A 23,609-nucleotide genomic window follows, 5' to 3' on the forward strand; every position below is an offset into this window, starting at 1 on the left:
CGTGGTCAGGGTCTGGAAGACATGTTTTAACACCATGGTTCTCAAGCTTTTCATTGCCAAGGACCACTTTTCATGTTTTCCCCCAGGGACCTCAGAAAGTCCTACAATGGCAGCAGCAGACAATCGGAACTTCTGATCCACATGAGATATCCAGGGTTACCAGACACACTCAAAGAAATTCCATTCCAAAGCACAGAAATTTGACATATTTGTAGGCTGTTTGACTTTATTTGGGGCAAGTGTACATTTTCCATTAGCCTTATTTATTTATCTGAATATTTATTTGTATGTATTCATGCCCCATTTCTTCCCACTAAGAGTTTGAAGTGACCGTATAGCAAAAATACAAACATCGAAATAAAAACAAAATGAAATGAAAAAGTTGGGAAATGCAAGTATACATGGAAAATCAAGACCAAGAAAAAGAAGGCTGGAAATTTGCAACCATTAGGATCAACGTGAGTGCTGTGAAAGGGCATCTTATTTCATTAAGACTGTCCTGTAACCCAGGGCAAAAATGGGAAACAAAACCAGTTCTTTGGTTTTCACTATTCAAAAGGGAGTCTCGTGTGGGTCATCAATAGACTGAGATATGACAGCAAAAAACCCAGAAAATGAAGTGAGGCAAAGTGCTAGTGAAGAGCAAAGGAGCACTGAGGACAATCTTTGTTAACATCACGCCTGTTTCCCAAAGCCACTACTACGCGTCATTTTTAGATCTATATTCTTCTGCCCCAAATCCTAAATAGCACCTTTCAGCTCTCCAATATTCTCCATAAGCCTTCGCTCACTCCTCCAAGGAACTGTATCACTCACATGCATGCATTTGCAAAGTCTTGCTCATGGACAGTGCCAAGGAAAATACATCCACAATGTGGCCGTGGTCAGGGTCTGGAAGACATGTTTTAACACCATGGTTCTCAAGCTTTTCATTGCCAAGGACCACTTTTCATGTTTTCCCCCAGGGACCTCAGAAAGTCCTACAATGGCAGCAGCAGACAATCGGAACTTCTGATCCACATGAGATATCCAGGGTTACCAGACACACTCAAAGAAATTCCATTCCAAAGCACAGAAATTTGACATATTTGTAGGCTGTTTGACTTTATTTGGGGCAAGTGTACATTTTCCATTAGCCTTATTTATTTATCTGAATATTTATTTGTATGTATTCATGCCCCATTTCTTCCCACTAAGAGTTTGAAGTGACCGTATAGCAAAAATACAAACATCGAAATAAAAACAAAATGAAATGAAAAAGTTGGGAAATGCAAGTATACATGGAAAATCAAGACCAAGAAAAAGAAGGCTGGAAATTTGCAACCATTAGGATCAACGTGAGTGCTGTGAAAGGGCATCTTATTTCATTAAGACTGTCCTGTAACCCAGGGCAAAAATGGGAAACAAAACCAGTTCTTTGGTTTTCACTATTCAAAAGGGAGTCTCGTGTGGGTCTTTCTGCAGCATTGGATGTAGGCCTGAAACTTCTGCTTTAACTTAATATTTTCAGACCTCAGGGCTTCTATACAATAAAGCCAAAGATTCATTCTTGTCTGGGCACCTGCTCCCTAACCTAACAAGTCTTTACTGAGTCCACCAGTAGTAACAGCAAAGGAAACAGACCCCTGGACCACACAGCTCTCCTGTTCTCTCCCCTAAATAAGAATTTGTAGGGAGAGAGCAGGATACCACCCCTCCCCACAGCCACAGGCAAACTTTATAAAAAGGACGTGAAACCCAAGAAATCATTCCATTACTGTTGTGTATATACATAGGGGCTCACACATGCTAGAAACTGTGCCAGGATATTTACGTCTACAAGTAAGCAACTTGCGAAAAGTTTAGAAAAACAGCGATAGAATTAATATTCATTCCTGGGCTTTGGGAAAGTAAGAAATTTCAATAAAAAGTGCTTAAGTGAGCTGAAAAATACAATAAACCAGGGTCAGCAAACATTTTCTGTAAAGTCTTATAGATAGCAAGTATTATAGATAGTAAATATTTTAGATTTTTCAAACCATACATTTCCATCACAAATATTAAACTCTATCATTGTGGTGCAAAAGCAGACATAGACAATATGCAAATGAACAGATGTGGCTACATTCCAAAAAAATTCTTATTTACAAAAGCAGGCCAAGGGCTGTATTTGGCCCACAGGCCATGGTTTGGGGACCCCTGCTATAAATGGAAACAGAAATAACATGCTATGCCTCTGAACAATGACCCTAAACAAACAACTTTACGAGTTGCCATGCATTAAAGGCTCCATTGGCTGTTTCTAAAACTCTTGGAGTTTCTGGCATCTCTACTTTCACTTCTTTTCAAGCTTCTTCCAAAGGTGCTGGGTCTGATATTAGTTTTCTTGCACAAGAATGGAGAATTATGAAACATGCATTCCAGTGAACACACTGATGACACACTGCCTGACACACACTAGGTGTTTTATCTGTTGACCTCTCACAGTCCTTTCCAAAAATGCTGACTGCATTTGGGGGAGGGAGAATATGATTATCTTCATCGGGTTATCAGCCCAGCATGAGATCTTGGGCAAGTCACTTGATCTGCCCCAGACCCCTATTTTTTTTTAATTAATTTATTTATTTATTTACCCTTGGCTGTGTTGGGTCTTAGTTTCTATGCGAGGGCTTTCTCTAGTTGCGGCGAGCGGGGGCCACTCTTCATCGCGGTGCGCGGGCCTCTCACTGCCGCGGCCTCTCTTGTTGCGGAGCGCAGGCTCAGTAGTTGTGGCTCACGGGCCCAGTTACTCCGTGGCATGTGGGATCTTCCCAGACCAGGGCTCGAACCCGTGTCCCCTGCATTGGCAGGCAGATTCTCAACCACTGCGCCACCAGGGAAGCCCCAGACCCATATTTTTTTTTAATTAAAACCATTCTATTATACAATACAGTGTTACCAACTATAGTCACCATGTTTTATATTAGATGCTCAAAACCTATGCACCTTATAACTGAAAGTTTGTACCCTCTTACCAAACTCTCCCTGTTTCCCCCACCTCAGCCCACAGCCCCTGGCAACCACTTTTCTACTCTCTGTTTCTATGATTTTGACGTTTTTCATTTTGTTTTTGTTTTTAGATTTCACATATAAGCGTTTCCATGCAGTATTTGTCTTTCACTGTCTGCTTATTTCACTAAGCATAATGCCCCCAAGGTTCATCCATGTTGTCAGAAATGGCAGGATTTCCTTCTTTCTCATAACTGAATAGTATCCTATCGTACATATGTACCACATCTTCTTTATCCATTCATCTGCTGACAGGCACTTAGGTTGTTTCCATATCTTGGCTATTCTGAATAATGCTGCAGCAAACCTGGGAGGGCAGATATTTCTTCAAGGTCCTGCTCTTACTTCCTTTGGATATATACTCAAAAGTGGAATTGCTGGATCACATGGTAGATCTATTTTTAATTTGCGGGGGTAACCTCCATATTGTTGTCCATGGTGGCTGCACAAATTTACATTCCCACCAACAGTGCACAAGAGTTCCTTTTTCTCCACATCCTCTCCAACACTTGTTATCTCATCCTTTAATGATAGCCATTCTAACAGGTATGAGATGATATCTCACTGGGGTTTTGATTTGCATTTCCCTGATGATCATGACACTGAGTACCTTTTCAAGTGCATGTTGGCCATCAGTACATCTTCTTTGGAAAAATGTGTATTCAGTTCCTATGCCCATTTTTTTTTTTTTTTTTTTTTTTTTTTTTGAAGGGAAGCCCCCTCTGCCCATTTTTAATCTGATTGTTTGGGTTTTTATTTTTATATTGAGTTGTATGAGTTCTATATATATTTGGGTATTAACCCCTTATTAATATATAATTTGTAAATATTTTCTCCCATTCTGTAGATAACATTTTCATTTCATTGATGGTTTCCTTTGCTGTGCAGAAGCCTTTTGGTTTGGTTGATGTCGTTTGTTTATTTTTGCTTTTGCTGTCTGTGCTTTTGAGTCAAATCCAAAAAATCTTTGCCAATACCAATGTCAAGGACTTACCCCATTTTATTCTAGGAGTTTTATACTTTCATGCCTTATATTCACATCTTTAATCTTTTTTGAGTTGGTTTTGTGTACAGTATAATATAGGAGTCCAGTTTTATTATTTTGCATGTGGCTGTCTAGTTTTCCCAGCAATTTTATTGAAGAGACTATCCTCTTCCCATTGTATATTCTTGATTCCTTTGTCATGAATTAATGAATTAATTAAGCATATATGTATGGATTTATTTCTGGGCTCTCTATTCTGTTCCATTGATCTATGTGTCTGTTTTTATGCCAATACTGTACTGTTTTGATTACTGAAGCTTTCTTTGTAATATAGGTCAAAATCAGGAAGTATGATGTCTCCAGCTTTGTCTTTCTTTCTCAAGATTGTTTTAGCTGTTTAAGGTCTTTTGTGGTTCCATACAAATTTTAGGGTTGTTTTTCTATTTCTGTGAAAAATGTTATTGGTATTTTGATAGGGAATCCCTGGAATAAATCTCACTTGATCATGATGCATGATCCTTTTAATGTATTGTTGAACTTGGTTTGCTAGTATGTTGTTGATGTTTGCATCTATAATCATCAGGGATATTGGCTTCTAAGTTTCTTTTCTTTTTGTATCTTTGTCTGGTCTAGGTGTCAGAATAATGCTGGCCTCATAAAATGAGTTTGTAAGTGTCCTCTCCACTTCTATTTTTTGGAAGATTTTGAGAAGGAACTTTATTAATTCTTCTTTAAATGTTTGGTAGAATTCACCAGTGATGCCATCGGTCCTGGGCTTTTCTTTGTTGGGAGGTTTTTGATTCAATATCCTTACTAGTATTGATCTGTTCAGATTTTCTATTTCTTCATTACTTAGTCCTGGTAGGTTGTATGTTTCTCGAAATTTATCCGTTTCTTCTAGGTTGTCCAAATTTTGGTGTATAATTTTTCATATAGTCTCTTAATCATCATTTGTATTAGTGTGCTATCAGTTGTAATGTCTCCTCTTTCATTTCTAACTTTATTTATTTGAATCCTCTCTATTCTTGGTAAGTCTAGCTAAAGGTTTTTTTTTTTAATCTTTTTTAAAAAAACATCTTTTACTTTTGTAGAGTTTTCTTCCTATTGTTTTTCTGGTCTCTATTTCATTTATTTCCATTCTGACCTCTGTCATTTCCTTCCTTCTACTAATTTTGGCTTTAGGTTGTTCTTTTTTCTAGTTCCTTGAGGTGTAAATTTAGGTTGTTTATTTGTGCTCTTTCTTTTTTCTTAATATACGCATTTATCACTATGAACTTCCCTTTTAGAACTGCTTTTGCTGCATCCCGTAAGTTTTGGTATGTAGTATTTCCATTTTCACAGCCTCAAAATATTGTTTTATTTCTTCTTTGACCCACTGGTTGTTCAGTAGTATATTGTTTAATCTCCACATATATGTGAATTTTCCAGTTTTCTTCTTGTAGTTGATTTCTAGTTTCATACCATGGTAGTCAAAAATATGATATGATTTTAGTCTTCTTAAATTTATTAAGAACTTATTTTGTGGCCTAACATACAATCTGTTTTGGAGAATGCTCCATGTGTGCTTGAGAAAAAAATAGATATTCTGCTGCTGTTGGAGAAACTTGTTCTGTCAATGTCAGTTAAGTACATCTGGTCTAACATAGTTTAATATTTCCTTATTGATTTTCTGTCTGGATGAACTATCCATTGTTGAAAGAGTGGTATCGAAGTCCCCTAATATTATTGTATTGTTGTCTAACTCACAGTTCAGGTCTGTTAGTATTTACTTTATATATTTCGGTGCTCTCTTGATAGCCTTTGATTCCAGATAAAAAATCAAACAAACCAGGGTTCATGCGCTAACATTTAACTGTTAGTGGGTCCTGGGGAATTCCGCTTCATTTTGCCGAGTCTCAGTTTCTTTTTGTGTCAAATGAGGATAAAAATATAAGAAGTTAAATGAAATAACACATCTAGCATAGTGCCCGGCATATAATCAAAGTTCAAAAAGTGTAAATTCTGCCACCCGCATCTCTGTCTTCACTGATCTGTGAACTGGAAGTGGTGGCTGCTTTTCTTTTTTTTTCAGGCTCCAGACGCGCAGGCTCAGCGGCCATGGCTCACGGGCCCAGCCGTTCCACGGTATGTGGGATCTACCTGGACCGGGACACGAACCCGTGTCCCCTGCATCGGCAGGCGGACTCCCAACCACTGCACCACCAGGGAAGCCCCGGTGGCTGCTTTTCTTATGGGCCATTTTCAAGAAGCCTGAAGATGCCTTTTGTAAGTAGTGGGGAGATGAGAAGCTGGCCTGCAGCCACCCTGACTGCCACGGCCCTGCCACCTCTCTCCGACTCTCCCCCTGGTTTCTTAGAAGATCTGTCTTCCTTCTCTTCATATCTTTCTCCATATCTGCACTACAAGCCTGGGGACTTATTATCAAACCAGGGGCTTGGCTATGAGTCTACCCAACAAGCAATAACTTGTAAAGTCCTTGAAATTCTCCTTTGGATCAATCCAGTGCCCTTGGATACAGTAACTTACGAACAATTTTCCTATTGGTTCTTTGTTAGGAACAACATGGAAGAGCATCTATCTTGTATTGAGGAAGAATTCACTGTGCATACTGGACTGGAACACAATAGTTGGGGAGAATACTAGAGGTAGAGGTCCGAGAATTCCTCTGCATCCCTCACAAATGACAAATAGTCACTGATTTAACATTTCCAGCAGTGGGGACTTTACTACCTTAAAAAGCAGCAATTTGGAACAATACTGAGAATTATATAGTTCATTTCCATTGCCCATGCTGTTTAAGTCCTTTAAGTTCCTGATTCTTGTTAAACCAAGATATTTACTATTACTTCCAGCTCTAATTGTCCACAAATTGAGTACCATGACATCTGTGACTTTATCTATGACCTCAGCAAAAATGTGGGCCTGAACAGTAACCATGGACAGGGTCTGTTGCCTGCCCTCGTTCTCCTCCCGCCACTTTGGGTAGAATCATTCAGCCGGGTATGAGACTCACGTACACCCACAGGGCATACTTCCTAAAGATCTGTGAACTATACCATATTCAGACGCAGAATCTCCCCGAATAACTCAAAAAGACTAAGAACAAAAGGAGATTTAATCAGTTGGCCCTGACCAACCAGCCTAAGACCTTAGGCTGGATTCCAGGGAAATCAGGCTATGGACAAAAGATAGCAATAAGTCTCAGTCTGAAGCTACTCTGGGCTGGATCATTGGTGGGGTTGGTTTATATTCATAGGGCAAATTGCCGTGGAAGAACAGTGTGACCTAGTAGATTGATCTTCAAACTTGGCTGGAAGCCTGATATATAAAATAGACTAAAGCAGATCTGCTCTGTTTGAATTCCATCTGCATGGACCCCTCGCTACCCATGAAGGCCCCTCAAGCAAATCAGAGACACTCTAGGAGAAACACATCAGAGAGCAACTTGCGAATGATGGTTGCCAGACCAGTCTCAGGGCTGCCATTTACTCACTGCTCACATCACTTTCCTTTTTGTTTTTTAATTTTTATTTTATATTAGAGTATAGTTAATTTGCAATGTGTGTTAGTTTCAGGTGTACAGAAAAGTGATTCAGGTATACATATACCTATTCTTTTTCAGATTCTTTTCCCATTTAGATTATTACAGAATTTTGAGTGGCATTCCCTGTACTATACAGTAAGTCCTTGTTGATTATCTATTTTATATATAGTAGTGTGTATATGTTAGTCCCAAACTCCTAACTTATTCCTCCCCCACCCCCACCTTTTCCTCTGGTAACCATTAGTTTGTTTTCTAAGTCTGTGAGTCTGTTTCTGTTTTGTTCATAAGTTCATTTGTATTATCTTTTTAGATTCCACATGTAGGTGGTATCACACGATATTTGCCTTTCTCTGTCTGACTTACTTCACTTGGTATGATAATCTCTAGGTCCATCCATGTAGCTGCAAATGGCATTATTTCATTATTTTTTATGGCTGAGTAGTATTTCATTGTGTATATGTACCAGATCTTCTTTATCCATTCATCTGTCAATGCACATTTAGGTTGCTTCCATGTCTTGGCTATTATAAATAGCGCTGCAATGAACATTGGGGTGCATGTATCTTTTTTTTTTTAATTTATTTTTGGCTGTGTTGGGTCTTCGTCGCTGTGCAAGGGCTTTCTCTAGTTGCAGCGAGTGGGAGCTACTCTTCATTGTGGTGCGTGGCTTCTCTTGTTGCGGAGCACGGGCTCTAGGCGTGTGGGCTTCAGTAGTTGTGGCACATGGGCTCCGTAGTTATGGCAAGCAGGCTCTAGAGTGCAGGCTCAGCAGTTGTGATGCATGGGCTTAGTTCCTCCGCAGCATGTGGGATTTTCCTGGACCAGGGCTCGAACCCATGTCCGCTGCATTGGCAGGCGGATTCTTAACCACTGTTGCACCAGGGAAGCCCCCATGTATCTTTTTGAAGTATGGTTTTCCCCAGATATATGCCCAGGAGTGGGATTGCTGGATTATATGGTAGCTCTACTTTTAGTTTTTTAAGGAACTTCCATACTGTTCTCCATAGTGTCTGTACCAATTTATATTCCCACCAATAGTGTAGGAGGGTTCCCTTTTCTCCACACCCTCTCCAGCATTTATTGTTTGTAGACTTTCTGATGATGGCCATTCTGACTGGTGTGAGGTGATACTTCATTGTATTTTTGATTTGTATTTCTCTAATGATTAGCAGTGTTGAGCATCTTTTCATGTGCTTTTTGGCCATCTGTAGGTCTTCTTTGGAGAAATGTCTGTTTAGATCTTCTGCCCATTTTGTGATTGGGTTTTTTGTTTGCTTTGTTATATTGAGCTGCATGAGCTATCTGTATACTTCTGAGCATGATTTTCCTGAACTATAAAGTGAAGTTTTGTTATATCTCAGTAATACTATGGCTCCTTATATTATATCACTACATCTACTAAACCATCTTGTGGTTACATTTGGGCCACGAGAGAGTGACCCCTCCACCATAATAACAATGGGAATATTTGGGAAGAAAAGAAAATGATTCTAAATTATACAACAGTCTTACAGGCCCAAAGTACAATTCTTTATACAACTCAACTTGAAGCAGTTGTTTCTACTTTAAAATCTTTGCATAACAGGAAATCTGGTAGAAAAAATTAAACATTTTTCCAGTTAAGATAATTCCAAGTAAATGAAATGTTTTGTTCACAAAATAATTTTAATAGAGTCATTGTTTTGCAATGAGACCTCTGAAGATTTTATTTTTAAATAAAAAACTTGGTGTGGTATTTTTGTTTTACGTTTTGTTTTGTTTTTTGTTTTGCCTGCACAGATAAGTGTACCTTCATTGTAGAAAATCCAATATTACATAAAGGTATACAAAAGACAACAAAATTCTGACAAATAGACAAAGCAACAAAAACCATCACTATCCAGAGAAACCAGCATCAAGCTTTTGATAAATATTTTACTAGACCCCTCAACATCTAATCCTTATTTTTTCACTCAACAGTAATATATAGAAATTTACATGTTTTAAGGGTAAGATAGATTTTAATGAAATTTGAGAAGCCACTAAAGAGATATAAATCTATATAAGTATCTTTCATCTATACTCCATAGGACAGATGTACCAAATTTTACTTATATACTCCACTTTCTGTGACTATTTCTACTGTTTCACTATTATACACAACTCTTTAATGAACATGCCTGTGTGATTAAATTCATTTTCAATTATCTCCATAGAATGAAGTCATATTAGAAGGATCTCAGGACATGTACATTTTAAATCTTTATGCACCTTATCATCCAGGAAGACTGTACTAGCTTTTATATCTATCAACTTGTACTTAATGTTCCTGTTTCCCTATATCCTTTTCAACCCTGGATATTATCTCTATTTTCCCTCTTTACTGATCTGTTATGGTACAGCAAAAACAAGTCATAGGTTCTACATGCATTTATTTTATTGGAGGCTAAGTTGAATATCTCTTCTGATGTTTATGGGCTATTCATATTTATTATTTCCTCAATGGCTGCCTGTAATTTTTATCCAATTTGCCATTGAATTGTATGGTATTTTTCTTACTTGAGAATGTTTCACAGTTTGATTTTAGAACTTTGACTTTCTATATTTTTCTCTATATAGAAATGTTTAACACAATCAGTCTCTTCCTTTATGGTTTATGAGTTATGGCCTCCATATCCCTAAGAAAATAAAAAATATTCATCATCATTTTTAATAACATGACTTTAATATTTACATTTATGTAATAGCTATCTGAAATTAATTTCTAATTAATAAAACAATATTAATCATCTTCATCATTCTCACTGTTTATTATTTCCACTGTTAACACTATTTATTAAACAGTCTATATTTCCTATCATCAATCTGAAATACCATTTTGTCATATAATACAGTCCCATATTTATTTAAATCTACTTATTAACTAATCAGTAGTCAGTTATCTTTCTAGCCTAAAGTAATATCACATTGTTTTATTAATAGAGCTTATAGTTTTTTTAAAAAAAATATTTTGTGTGGTATTGTTCTTCCTAATCTTGCATATTTGATTTCAAAGATGAATTTTAGAGTAATTTTAACAAATTTCCATTACCAAGACAGTGTATAAATTTTGGATTTTGTTAAATTTAACAGACTACAATATTAAGACTGTTAATATCAGAACAAGGAAGTAACTTCATTTTTTCTTTTTTTTTGATATCGTTCAATATTGTGTATCAGTTTTCTTCAAACACACTTCGCACACTTCTTGATGAACTTATTATGTATTTCATGGCCTTTTGCTATAATGAATGGAATCTTTATTGGATTATATGTGCTGTTTATTGTTGATATATAAGATAGGTATTGTTGGGCTTCCCTGGTGGCACAGTGGTTGAGAGTCCACCTGCCGATGCAGGGGACACGGGTTCGTGCCCCGGTCCGGGAAGATCCCACATGCCGCGGAGCAGCTGGGCCCATGAGCCATGGCCGCTGAGCCTGTGCGTCCGGAGCCTGTGCTCCGCAACGGGAGAGGCCACAACAGTGAGAGGCCCGCGTACCGCAAAAAAAAAAAAAAAAGAAAAAGAAAAGTATTGTCTTTTTTACATTAATCTTTAAATTATCTTCTTGGCTGAACACTTGATATTTTCTAACAGATTGTTGATTATTTCAAGTTTTCCAGCTATCCAACCATATGATCTGCAAGCAATGATGGCTGTTTCCTTTCATCTTTACAGTGTCTCATACTCATTGTGGAGATGGTAGGTGTGTTAGTTTTTTATGGCTGCCATAACCATCTGCCACAAACTTAGTGACTTAAACTATACAAATGTACTGTCTTACAGATCTGTAGGTAAGAAGTCCAAAACTTTTTTCCCAGGTATCACTGGGAAAAAAATCAAGGTATTGGCCCAACAAAGGCTTCCTCATTTTGGTTACAGTGTTTTTGATCTCTGGCATTTCTTCTTCGTTCTTTCTTAGGATTTCTGTCTCTCTGCTTACATTGCCCATCTGTTCTTGCATGCTGTCTACTTTATCCATTAGATCCCTTAACATATTTTCCACAGTTGTTTTCAGTTCCCAGTCTGATAACTCCAACATCCCTGTCATGTATGCTTCTGATGCTTGCTCTGTATATTCACATCGTGTTTTTTGCCTTTTAGTAGGCCTTGTAAGTTTTTCTTGATAGGTGGGCTCGATGTACCAGATAAAAAGACCTGCTATAGGTAGGCCTTTAGTAATGTGGCGGTGAGGTGTGGTGAGAGGGGAAATGTTCTATAGTCCTATGATTTTGGCTAGTTTTTTAGTGAGCCTCTAAATTGTGGATTTCACAAGTGTTTCTAGTTTTTTTTTTTCCCCCTCCCTGAGGTGAGAGATAATTGCTAGAGTGTCGTGGAGTTGGATATTTTCCTTCTCCCTCATCAGGCTCTGATAATACCTCAGCAGATTAGGCTCTAATTAACTGGTTTCTTCTGAGGACAGGCCTTGTTCAGAACAACAGAGTGCTCTGGCTCCTTTTCCCATCCCCCTGCCAGAAGCACGAGGGGATTTTTCTCTGATATTTACTGTGGGAACCTGGTTGAACTCCTAGAGGTAAAACATAAAATTGTGGGGCCGCCCTGTGATTGATTCCCCTGGAGTTTTTAACTCTTAGAGTCATCCACACTGAGCCTCCAGCAATTCATCAATTACAATTCAAGTTTTCCTCCTTGGCACTGGTTCTCCCGGCCCTGGTTCCCACTGAGGTTTCCCCTTGTGGGTCTCTGCTCCAGTAAGCCATTACTCCTTGTATTTGCCTGTCTGTCTCTCCAATCTTGGGGGCAGGGGTTTGCCCTATGTTCTCATCTCTCTTAAAATCTAGGAGATTTTTTGGGTTTTTCGGTCTGTTCAGCTTTTTCCTTATTTTTAGGGCAGAGTGTGATTTCCAAGATCCTTGCATGTAGAACTGGAAACCTTTCCAAGATTCTGAATTATATTCATAGCTGCCATAGTGCTAACTCATATTTGCTTTCCTGGCATAAATCATTCTTGATCATGGCGTAGAGCATAAGCTCCAGGAGAGACAGGAATTTTATGTTATAGTCATTGTTATATCTCTAAAACAAGGACATAATAGAAGCTCAATAAAGATTTGGTAAATCGATCTGAGTTGTTAATATTCAATTTGTTTTGGATTTTTATATCAATATTTATAAATGAGATCAAACTACATCCTTCAAAACCACATCTATTGACAGTCATCAATCCTACCCTTACCCTCATGGTAAAATAAGATATGAAATATAATGACTCTGGGATACTCTGGGATTCCCCCTCCCCAATCTACTATAATGTTATTTTCAGGATCTTGTTATTATCATTTTGTTTTTAATTTAACATTATTTTTTTAATTATAACATTTAAAACCATTTCTAACTACAATACCTTTAGATATAATTATACATTTATCATACTTAATTTTCAATTCCCTTTCATACTCAGATTTTCCCATTCTTCAGCTTTTTTACTATTCTTAAAAAGTTCCTGGCTGCCTAAGTTGTATTTTTCGGTACATTTCTCAGGAGGAGTACATGGATAAAATATTCCCCAAAACGTTTTATATTTGAGAATAACCTTCTGTTGGTTTTACTTACACATTTAACTAGTTATCTGCGTTGGCCAAAACATTCATTCGGTTTTTTCCATAAGATGGTTCTAGTAGCACTTAGTCATCTTTCACTTCATTCGAAACAATTTTGTTAGGTTGTATGTGACAGCTGTCATATCAGTGTGCATTTAAAAAAAGACATCAAAATTGGTGAATTTTTGTGTAGCCATTTGAGTATTGAAGATGGAAGAAAAAAAGCAACATTTTCAGCTTTATTATTTCAAGAAAGGTAAAAACGCTACCAAAACACACAAAAAGGATTTGTGCAGTGTATGGAGAAGGTTCTGTCGACTGATCGAACGTGTCTAAATTGGTTTGGAAGTTTCGTGCTGGAGATTACTCGCTGGACGATGCTCCACGGCTGGGTAGACGAGTTGAAGTTGACAGCGATCAAATTGAGACATTAATTGAGATCAATCAATGTTGTACCACGTGGGAGATAGCCGACATATTCAAAATATCCAAATCAATCATTGAAAATCATTTGCACCAGCTTGGTTATGTTCATCGCTTTGATGTTTGGGTTCCACGTAAGTTAAGTGAAAAAAACCTTCTTGACTGTATTTCCGCATGCAGTTCTCTACTTAAATGTAACAAAAATGTTCTGTTTTTAAAACAAATTGTGACGGGAGATGAAAAGTGGATACTGTACAATAATGTGGAACAGAAGAGATTGTGGGGCAAGCAAAATGAACCACCACCAACCACACCAAAGGCCAGTCTTCATCCAAAGAAGGTGATGTTGTATATATGGTGGAATTGGAAGGGAGTCCTCTATTATGAGCTTCTTCCAGAAAACCAGACAATTAATTCCAAAAAGTACTGCTCCCAATTAGACCAACTGAAAGCAGCACTCAACGAGAAGCGTCTGGAATTAGTCAACAGAAAACGCATAATCTTCCATCAGGTTAACGCAAGACCGCGTGCTTCTTTGATGTCCAGGCAAAAACTGTTACAGCTTGGCTGGGAAGTTCTGATTCATCTGCCATATTCACCAGACATTGCACCTTCAGATTTCCATTTATTTCGGTATTTACAAAATTCTCTTAATGGAAAAAATTTCAATTCCCTGGAAGACTGTAAAAGGCACCTGGGGGCTTCCCTGGTGACGCAGTGGTTAAAAATCCACCTGCCAATGCAGGAGACACAGGTTCGAGCCCTGGTCCGGGAAGATCCCACATGCCACGGAGCAACTAAGCCCATGCACCACAACCACTGAGCCTGTGCTCTAGAGCCTGCAAGCCACAACTGCTGAGCCCATTTGCCACAGCTACTGAAGCCCACACACCCTAGAGCCTGTGCTCTGCAACAAGAGAACCTGCTGCAATGAGAAGCCCATGCAGTTCAAGGAAGAGTAGCTCCCACTCGCCACAACTAGAGAAAGCGCACGCGCAGCAACGAAGACCCAAAGCAGCCAAAAATAATTTAAAAAAAAAAAAGGCACTTGGAACAGTTCTTTGCTCAAAAAGATAAGCTTTGGGAATATGGAATCATAAAGTTGCCTGAAAAATGGCAGGCGGTAGTGGAACAAAAGGGTGAATACATTGTTTAATAAAGTTCTTGGTGAAAATGAAAAATGTGTCTTTTATTTTTCTTAAAAACCGAAGGCAATTTTTGACTAACACACTAGAATTCCTATTTCTTGCACAATTGCTTTCTAGCATCTTGAACTCAACGTAATTTATTTGCCCTTTTAGGTAACCTGTCCTGAGTTTAATAGCTTTTTTTTTTTTTTTCATTTTCTTTGAAATCTAGTTGCTTCACTAGACCATATTTGGGGGATTTTTTCTATCTGCTAAGTTTCCTGGAATAGGGTGAACGCTTCAAATTAGAAAATCAGTCATTCCTTCAAATCTGAAAGGTTTTCTTCTCTTAGGTCTTAGAATGCATTTCTATCCTGTTTACACTGCTTCCTTTCCTGAAATGTCCTGGGCTGCTCTCCAGTGTCAGTTCTCCCTGTCATGTTATTATATTGGTGAATACTTTCATCTTTTCCTATTTGCTCTGCATCCTGTTTTTATTTTCCCCCAGTGCTGTGTCCACACACCATGGACTTGATATTTTCAGATATTAATTTTGGTCTTTGAAAGTGTATTTTAAAGTTTCCAGTATATTATTTTTCACTTTAATTCACTTCCTTACTTTTACCAGCTTCCTTTCTATTTTAATCAGTTGCATAAATATCAATATGTCTCATTCCATAAAGTCTATGTTTGCCTTGAGAGTGTAAAGTAGTTGCAACTAAAATGTTCTTCTATTTTCTTGAATACATTTTTTTGAAATTTATTTGTATTTTTCATGTTATTTTCCATTTATTCACGTACTTGTTTATTTTTGCTAATTCTTATTGCGGTTTCCTATTGCAGGGATTTCTTTTTCCTCATCTTTGAACAGAGCCATTGTATCTCAAGCTGCTCTTTTTCCAAGTTGTTGTGGATTTACAGTTGCCGTGAGCACTGTGTAAATCTTTTCCTTGGAATATGAGCTGAAGCACTGGATATTTTGGGTTTTTTTTCTCCAGTCACATAAATGTCCAAAGGGTGTGGACAAGGAGCTTGGGCTTTGTGTAACCAGAATTAAAGAATTTTGTCTTTGTTCTTTTTCTCTGTACTTTCTGGAAGTAACTGAGAATCACACCACCATATTGATGACTCAATTCCCCCGTCTCAAGGAGGAATGGGTGGTGAGCTTTGGACTTGGGTTTATACCCTTCTCTGGGTGACTGGCTATAAGAAGGTGCTGTCCTTATTTCTGTCCTTGTTTCTCACGTGATTTTTTAAAAATTTATTTATTTACTTACTTTTGGCTGTGTTGAGTCTTCGTTTCTGTGCGTGGGCTTTCTCTAGTTGGGGCAAGCGGGGGCCACTCTTTATCGCGGTGCGCAGGCCTCTCACTGTCGCGGCCTCTCTTGTTGCGGAGCTCAGGCTCCAGACGCGCAGGCTCAGTACTTGTGGCTCACGGGCCCAGTTGCTCTGTGGCATGTGGAATCTTCCCAGACCAGGGCTTGAACCCGTGTCCCCTGCACTGGCAGGCAGACTCTCAACCACTGTGCCACCAGGGAAACCCTCTCACATGATTTTGATTTGAGTTTGACATGCATTGATTGCCACACCCTACCGAGCCTATGTTTGCTGCTGTTGGATCAGCACAAACAGGGAATCTTAAGAAATGATTCCTCCATTTCTCTCATACCATCTGCCCTGCCAAAGGCCAGAGGAAAAGCTGGCAGCAATCCAAGCCCAGGCCTATAGGGCTTTTGAAAATCAACAGTGAGAAAAAGCTTCTTCAACAGAAGATAGTCCCCATTTTCCCAGTGGAACAACCTGAACCTTAGTCCTAATCTCTCCAACTCTGAAAATCAACAACATTCAGCTTTACCTCCCCTTACTTCCTGTTCTGTTGCAATTTTGTTTCTAAGGGGAGTCATGCATCTGTGCAGCCAGCATCTTCTTTCAATTCTGTGCAAATTGTTCTAAATCTGAAAACCCTTTCACAACACTCAGAGTATGAGATTGGGATACTTCACTAGTTTTGCGTTAATGGTTTAGCTTTGCTTCAATTTTTTTTACTCTTGTTATTTTGGGAAGAAGAAAGTTTTATAAATCTTCTTTTTGGGATATCTATCATTGATTTCTTTTTCATACTCTAATTCCAAAACCTTTTTCTTCTTTTTTATTCTTCGGTTCAACCTGTACTGTTTTACAGTGTACTTTAATAAAATTACAGCATACTCAAAAACATACTATCATTTTTTTGCTTTCTGCTTATGACTCAGACTCACTGTATAATCTTCTTTATACACTTCACCCCTCTGGGCTTTATTTTGCTCAGGTACTAAGTAACGCTTTGGCATTAGGTGGTCTCTCAGCATGCTGGCAGTACTAGAAGTCCATGAAATGGTAAATACTAAACCTGGATTTCTGAGAATTGCCATCGTCCTTGGTTTCTAGGCTGCCCAGGGAGGGGCTGGAAGGGCAGAAAGTTGTTGGGTTCTTACGTGTAACTAAATCATCCTGGATCTGAGAGCACACAAACTGCGAACAGTAAAGGGGATACATCTTGAATCCCCAGCCATGAGACTGCAGGAGTCTGACAAACAATCCCAAAGGGAAACAATGGTTCTGATTTCAGACATTGGCCTAGAAAGTTAACACATCCACTTGGCAAGACTTCCAAAATCATAGCAAAAGGAGAAGACTCTGAATCTGAAATTCACATCTAAAAATATGTATTATTTGAGAGTTGTGGAGAAACTTGATCCAACGAAAATCATTCCGCTGTCCATTGGCACTGGTTCATGGTGAGCAAATCATGGCCAATCCAACCTTATCTAAATATAGTTTAAGAAAATAGACAAATATCAATCCCCCCAAAATTTCATAGAACCCAATCCTGTTTTGGAAGCAGCTCCACCTCCAAGGGTGGGGAGTAGGCTGCCCTGCCCCACAAAGTTCTCATCTTATTTCACTTTTCTGAAGTTTGGAACCAGACAGTAACCCTGTCACTAAACGATGTCAGGCCTTTGGATTTCTTGACAGACAAGATTCTCCAGAGCTTGGCATTCCTGTGGTCTGAGTGGACATGAAAAAGCAGAGAGGGAGGTGGCAAAACAAGAGCCAGGTTGGGAGTCCAGCAGGACCTGGAGGGAGACCTGTGCTTCAGGGCTGGCTGGATTGTTGGTTTGTTTTGAGCTATAATGCCTGGTAACCCTGAGGTCGGCAGGAGTCTCCCTGCACCATTACAGTCTAGACAAAAATGAGTCAAAATCTCATTGCATGTCTTGTGTGAGTCTACTACAAATTCCCAGGGGACTTATGTGCTCTGGTCATATTTGCCTTGAGCTTCCTGCTTTTGTGGGTGTGGTCTCTTTTGTAGCAACTCAGGTATGACATTCATCCTTTTTATGAAATTTCGCTGAAAACTGATTCTCACAAAACACTTGTGATTTAGGGGTGGGGCTGAGATGAATAAGGGTTTCCATCATGGCTAAATTAATGACTTCAAATTAGATATTGGGCATTTCTTTACCAAAAATCACCCTTACCACTCTGCCTTTAGGAGTATTCCCTGGTCACTCCCCACTTGGTTTCCTGCTTCCCGCAATCTGTATTAGTCAGGGTAGACTAGGTGCTGTAACAAACAACCCCAATATCTCAGTAGTTTAAAAAAAAAAAAAAGTGTTTCTTACCCACATCACAGTCCAGATGGATATTCAGAGGGAAGTTGTATGCAGTGACCCAAAAACTGACTCTCTTTTTCTCTAGTGGTTCCATCTCAGAGTTTTCCTCTGGATCTTCTGCATTCAATTGGGAGACAAGGAAGTGAGTATGAAAAACTGAATATAGAGAACCTCACAGAATGTCTCAGGGGCCAAGCCAGATAATGGCACACACTATTTCTGCCAGCATTCCATTGGGCAGAACTTAGTCACCTGGCCCATACAACTGTAGAGGAAGCTGGGAAATAGAGTAATAAGTGGTCCCCGAGGGAAAATGAAAAGTTGGTGAAAATACAGCATTTTTCCTGCCATACCATCTTTTTGGTTCCTCCATCATACTTCTCCTTTTCCCTCCTCCTTCGCTGTCTATCTCTCATTATTTCATACAGAATAGTTTAAGCATTCTTTTGTTCTTTTGCAGTGTTCTTTCCCACCAAACATGGTCATGACCTCAGAAATCTACTCCATACAGCAGACGCTACCACCAGAGTTGGCCTAAGAATTCAGAATCATTTGCTATATAATCCAATTATCTCATTTCACAGAAAAGGGACTTGAGACCCTTAGGTTTTGTAAGCAGAGGAGCTTAAATCTGAATCGACATCTTGAGCTCAGCACTCTTTCTACTACACTGTAAACTGTCATCTCTTCAGTGAGATTGTGAGCTCAACATCAGACGAAAGCTCCGTCTATATCCACCTCCAACCAGCCCAGCGCCTAGCACAGCGAAAAATATGTCAGGGTGACAGTATACTTAGTAACTGTTGAAAGGAGCAACATTCTCAATAGGACAACAGAGGGGGTGTTCTACGTTGGTGGCCATGAAATGCCTCCCAAGGCAATACAATTTCATTTACCTGGGTTTAACTGAGGCCAGTTGGAAATGATAGAGCATCTTTTGATCCAATTAAAAATATTGCCCACAAACTGTGAAAGTTTTCACTGCGTTCTTCAGACCAGAGCACTGTTTTATAGCCAAGTTTCTGAACTCTTTTTTTTTTTACAGGAGATTTTTATCATGGAAAATGTGACAACAGAACTCCAGGGGCCTGAACATGCTGTTGTAATTACTCCTCCAGACACAATGAAACCAACCCAAGTTAATTATTTATCAAAACCAACCCACTCTCGGAAAACATCTTTGTTTTGGCAGAATTTTTTTCTTTCTCCAGGAAATAGGTCAATAGTCTTTCCTCCCACATTTCTTTATCATAGTATCTGACTTTCAGATTTAGCTATGTCAAATCTTGAGACATTTGCCAAGCACCCAGGTGGGCTGGCAAGGGTGCAACAAGAGTCCTGGGGCTTCTGTTTCCTAGATTCTTCCCATTTCAGCATTCCTCGTCAATAAGAGTGAGCCTGAAAAAAGAAAAGGAGACAAAGTGTTGATTAAGTTATCTTCTATATGTCAGGCCCTATAAGAGGCACAATGTTACATTGTTTTGCTTAATCCTATGAGACAGTTGTAAGTATGCCCACTTTACAGATAATGGATTTAGGCTCAGAGAGGTTAAATAATTTTCACACACCATTGTCTATATCTATTCCATGTACATGGTTTTCCATGTCTGATAAGGAAGAGTATGAACTGTGTAAATGAAGTTGCTGTTGAACTAAGACTTGACCCTGATGATTTAGGGAAGCTGATGGGACCAGATATGAGAGATGGCATCACATACACCAAATGAGTTCATCTGTATTAATTTGGTATCTCTGATGTCATTGCTCCAATTTTGCCCTACAGATGTTCCTAAGTCCCCATGATAAGTTCTTTACTTTTGTGCTGCCCATGTCTGTGCTCACCGGTTTGAATCAGACGCAACAGAAAAGATCAGTTGAAAAGAAATACGAGAAAAGTAGGTAAAGAAACAAGAAGAAAGGTATGCTAGAGAAGAAGAGAAGAAAAAGGACCTGAACCTTGAGACTTCCTAGACTTCTAAGATTTTACTGTGAACAGCATGTCCCATAGCTAAAGCACTGAGCTGGGGGTAAGGAGATTTGGGGATGAAGCGAGCTCTGCCACTCGTCACTGTTTTAGCTCAGGTCAGCCTTCTGTCTGGGCCTCAGTTTTCCCATCTGGTATAATCAGTGTGAATTTCTGTACAACTCTCGGAGCCAGATCTCCAAACTCAGTTTCAAGTACTAGAGCTTCTAGCCACCAGATAGATGATATATTCAGTGTCACACGCTTGAGCACTTTACCCTCCAATTGTCCAAGGACCTTGAGGGCTTGCATATTCTAAAAGGGTTCTACAGAACATCCATTTCTGAGCAAGCCCTCTCTGCCTACTTTAGCTGCCATCCTAGCCAGCAAAGCTTTCCCTGCCACACAATGCCGCTGTAGAGCACTGGCCCACTCCTCTGTCGCTGGCATTGCTGGTACATGCAGAACAATGTCTGGCTTGTCTCAGCTCTGGCACAGGCCAATATAATCCTCCAAGGAAGGGTGGACACTGGGTGACTCCACGCCCACAGGGCCTCACTTACCCAGGGGCTGCTCCCCACTGAATCCTGTAGGTGGTATCTCTTCGAGCCCAGTCTTTGCAATAACACCCAGCCATTCCATCTTCATCCTGCCCAGCCTCAGAGATGCTGTGCCCACGACGAACCATTTATACACAAAAGGATGAAGTTTTCCTGGGCTTAATCTCAAAGCAAAGCTAAACATTTGTAAAGATTCCTGAGCCCTTTTTCTTAGATTTAGTACGACGAGGATAGAACTTAAGACACCAGAGATGATTCTCGTACAGCATGTCCTGAGTTCCCAAATTAGAGAAAAAGTGATTTAGAAACACAAATTGTTCTATCTACTTACTGAGTTTATGTGGGGTGAGGGGGAGTATGTTGCATGAGCCGACCATCTAGGTTCTAGCCCACCCCATGCTGAGCACGGATAGAAGCTTTCTGGTCACTCTCCTGTTAAAGCAACAAGAGCCAAAACAGAAACTGATGCCTTAGTGGGTCATTTACCAACTCAGGAGACCCGATTTCCATGCAAAAGTCGACCTGGAAGTTCCCTCTGAGATTCCTCCAGCTCTGTTATTTGAAGTCATACAGGGGAAAGAGTGGGAGATATTTTCACAGCGAGTTACTCTGACTGTGGTGAGAACTAACACAAGGAAGAATGACTCCATTTGTCAAGGATGACTTGAGACTTTAACCAGGAGAAAATATACTTGGTTTTTTTTGCAGTTTTTATATAGCTATCACTATTGTAGCAGAGCAAATAGTGCCAACCAAATATGCATGTCCTTGCTTTCATTACTTAGCTTCTCTGGCAGTTAGGCTTAGGCATGTAGCTAGTTCAAAACAGGGGACCGGGGCTTCCCTGTTGGTGCAGTGGTTGAGTCCGCCTGCCGATGCAGGGGACGTGGGTTCGTGCCCCGGTCTGGGAAGATCCCGCACTCTACGGAGCAGCTGGGCCCGTGAGCCATGGCCGCTGAGCCTGCGTGTCCAGAGCCTGTGCTCCGCAACAGGAGAGGCCACAGCAGTGAGCGTACCGCGTACCACAAAAAAAAAAAAAGGGGAAAAACAGGGGACCGTGAGTAGAAGTGACATGTGTCATTTCTGAGTCAAGGCAGTTTTAAGCCTGTGTACCTCCTCCATGTCTCTCTTCCATTGCCACAGGACCCTTGGAGACCTTGCATTCCAGGCTGTGAGCTTACAAGACTGTGAAGCCTTTGTCAGCTTAGGTCCCTGAGTGCCTATGTGAAGCAGAATCCCTTGATTACTGCTGTTGATCATATCAAATGAGTGAAAAAGTAAACTTTTATATTATGAAGCCACTGAGACGCCAGAGTTAATGTGTTACTGTAGCATATCCTAGTCTATCCTGACTAATATAGCTAGAGTGGTAGAAAAAAAACTACTAAAAATTAATTAATTTAGTAAATCAATGCTGCAGAAAAATTGGATTAGTAGGCTAAATGTTTTAGTCAGTCTTGGGAAGTGTCAGCATGTGGCAGGTCTTCTAACTAATCTGTGTGCCCAATCTGTCATATCTTAGTACAAAGGGGTAGGAAGTGGAGCTACCATTTATGGAATTTCTGTATGCTAGGGACTTTGTATAAATTACTGCACTTAATCCTCCCGATAGCCTATGAGTTAGGTCTTATGACCAATTTATACAAGAGAAAAGAGGTTTGATGGTCATACATTCATAGGTAAGAGGTATAGCCAGGATTTGAAGGCAGGAGGGCCTGACATCAGTGCTCTCTTTATTATATTACATTGTGACTCCCTAACTCTAGAAAAACAGAACTCCAAACTGGCACTAACTTCTAATGATTTTGAGGTGGGGGCTGGGATGGCTCAAGTCCTCTTCATTCTTGCTGCCTGGAGTTTACAAAGGCCTCCCCAGCAAGCTTCTGTACATCTGATCTCTCCCTCTTTAAAAATTCCCCCTGGCACACCAACTACAAGATCATTCTAAAACACAAAGCCTGTTGCCTCCAGGCTGGAAAACCTCTTTGGCTCCTCTTGTTCAAGTTCAAACTCCTTGGCTTGGCAGATAAAGCCTTTCTTGTCATCCTTTTTTCTGCTACTGCCCCACTGAACCTGAGGTGCTCCCCAGGCACAGGGTCTCCATGCTCTTTCATCTCCACACCTTTGCTCAGCTCTGCACTCTACTAGGAATACACGTCCTCCCCAGTACCTACTGTTTTTCTCCATATTTTTCAAGATCCAGATCAAGTGATGATTTGTCTTTCGAACCTTCCCTAACAGGATTAGTGGCCACCTTCATAGCTTCCCCTGCACCAAATATATATATATAGGATCCCATGGGAATTTAGCCTCATTTGGGGGGCTTCTGTCTTCTCCTTGGCATAAGGGTTGATTAAATGTGTGTAACTCTTGGATTGATTGCTGGTTCCATCTCTTGGAGGCTGTATGACCTTGGGAAAATTACCTATCAAATTTTTAGTTTCCTCATCTGTAAGATTGGAATAAACAATAATGCTGAGCTATAGGTCTGTTTCAGTGGATGAAATGCAATAAATAATACAATGCAAGTGCTTACTTTGGTGCTCGCATATAGTAAGGGTTAAATAAATATATTTTATTTACTATTTTATTTATTCTTTTACCCCTCAGCCTTAGATAGGTAGGTCCCCAGGAAATATTTGTTAAGTGAATAAAGGATCAAATGAATAATTCAGTTCATTCTGATGAATGAGCAGAGTGAGAAGACTTACTAAGTACACAGAGATCTCCTGGAAATCTTAGGCTC

The sequence above is a fragment of the Neophocaena asiaeorientalis genome, unplaced genomic scaffold, assembly GCF_003031525.2.
Source record: "Neophocaena asiaeorientalis asiaeorientalis breed wild unplaced genomic scaffold, Neophocaena_asiaeorientalis_V1.1 scaffold571, whole genome shotgun sequence".
Lineage (NCBI taxonomy): Eukaryota > Metazoa > Chordata > Mammalia > Artiodactyla > Phocoenidae > Neophocaena > Neophocaena asiaeorientalis.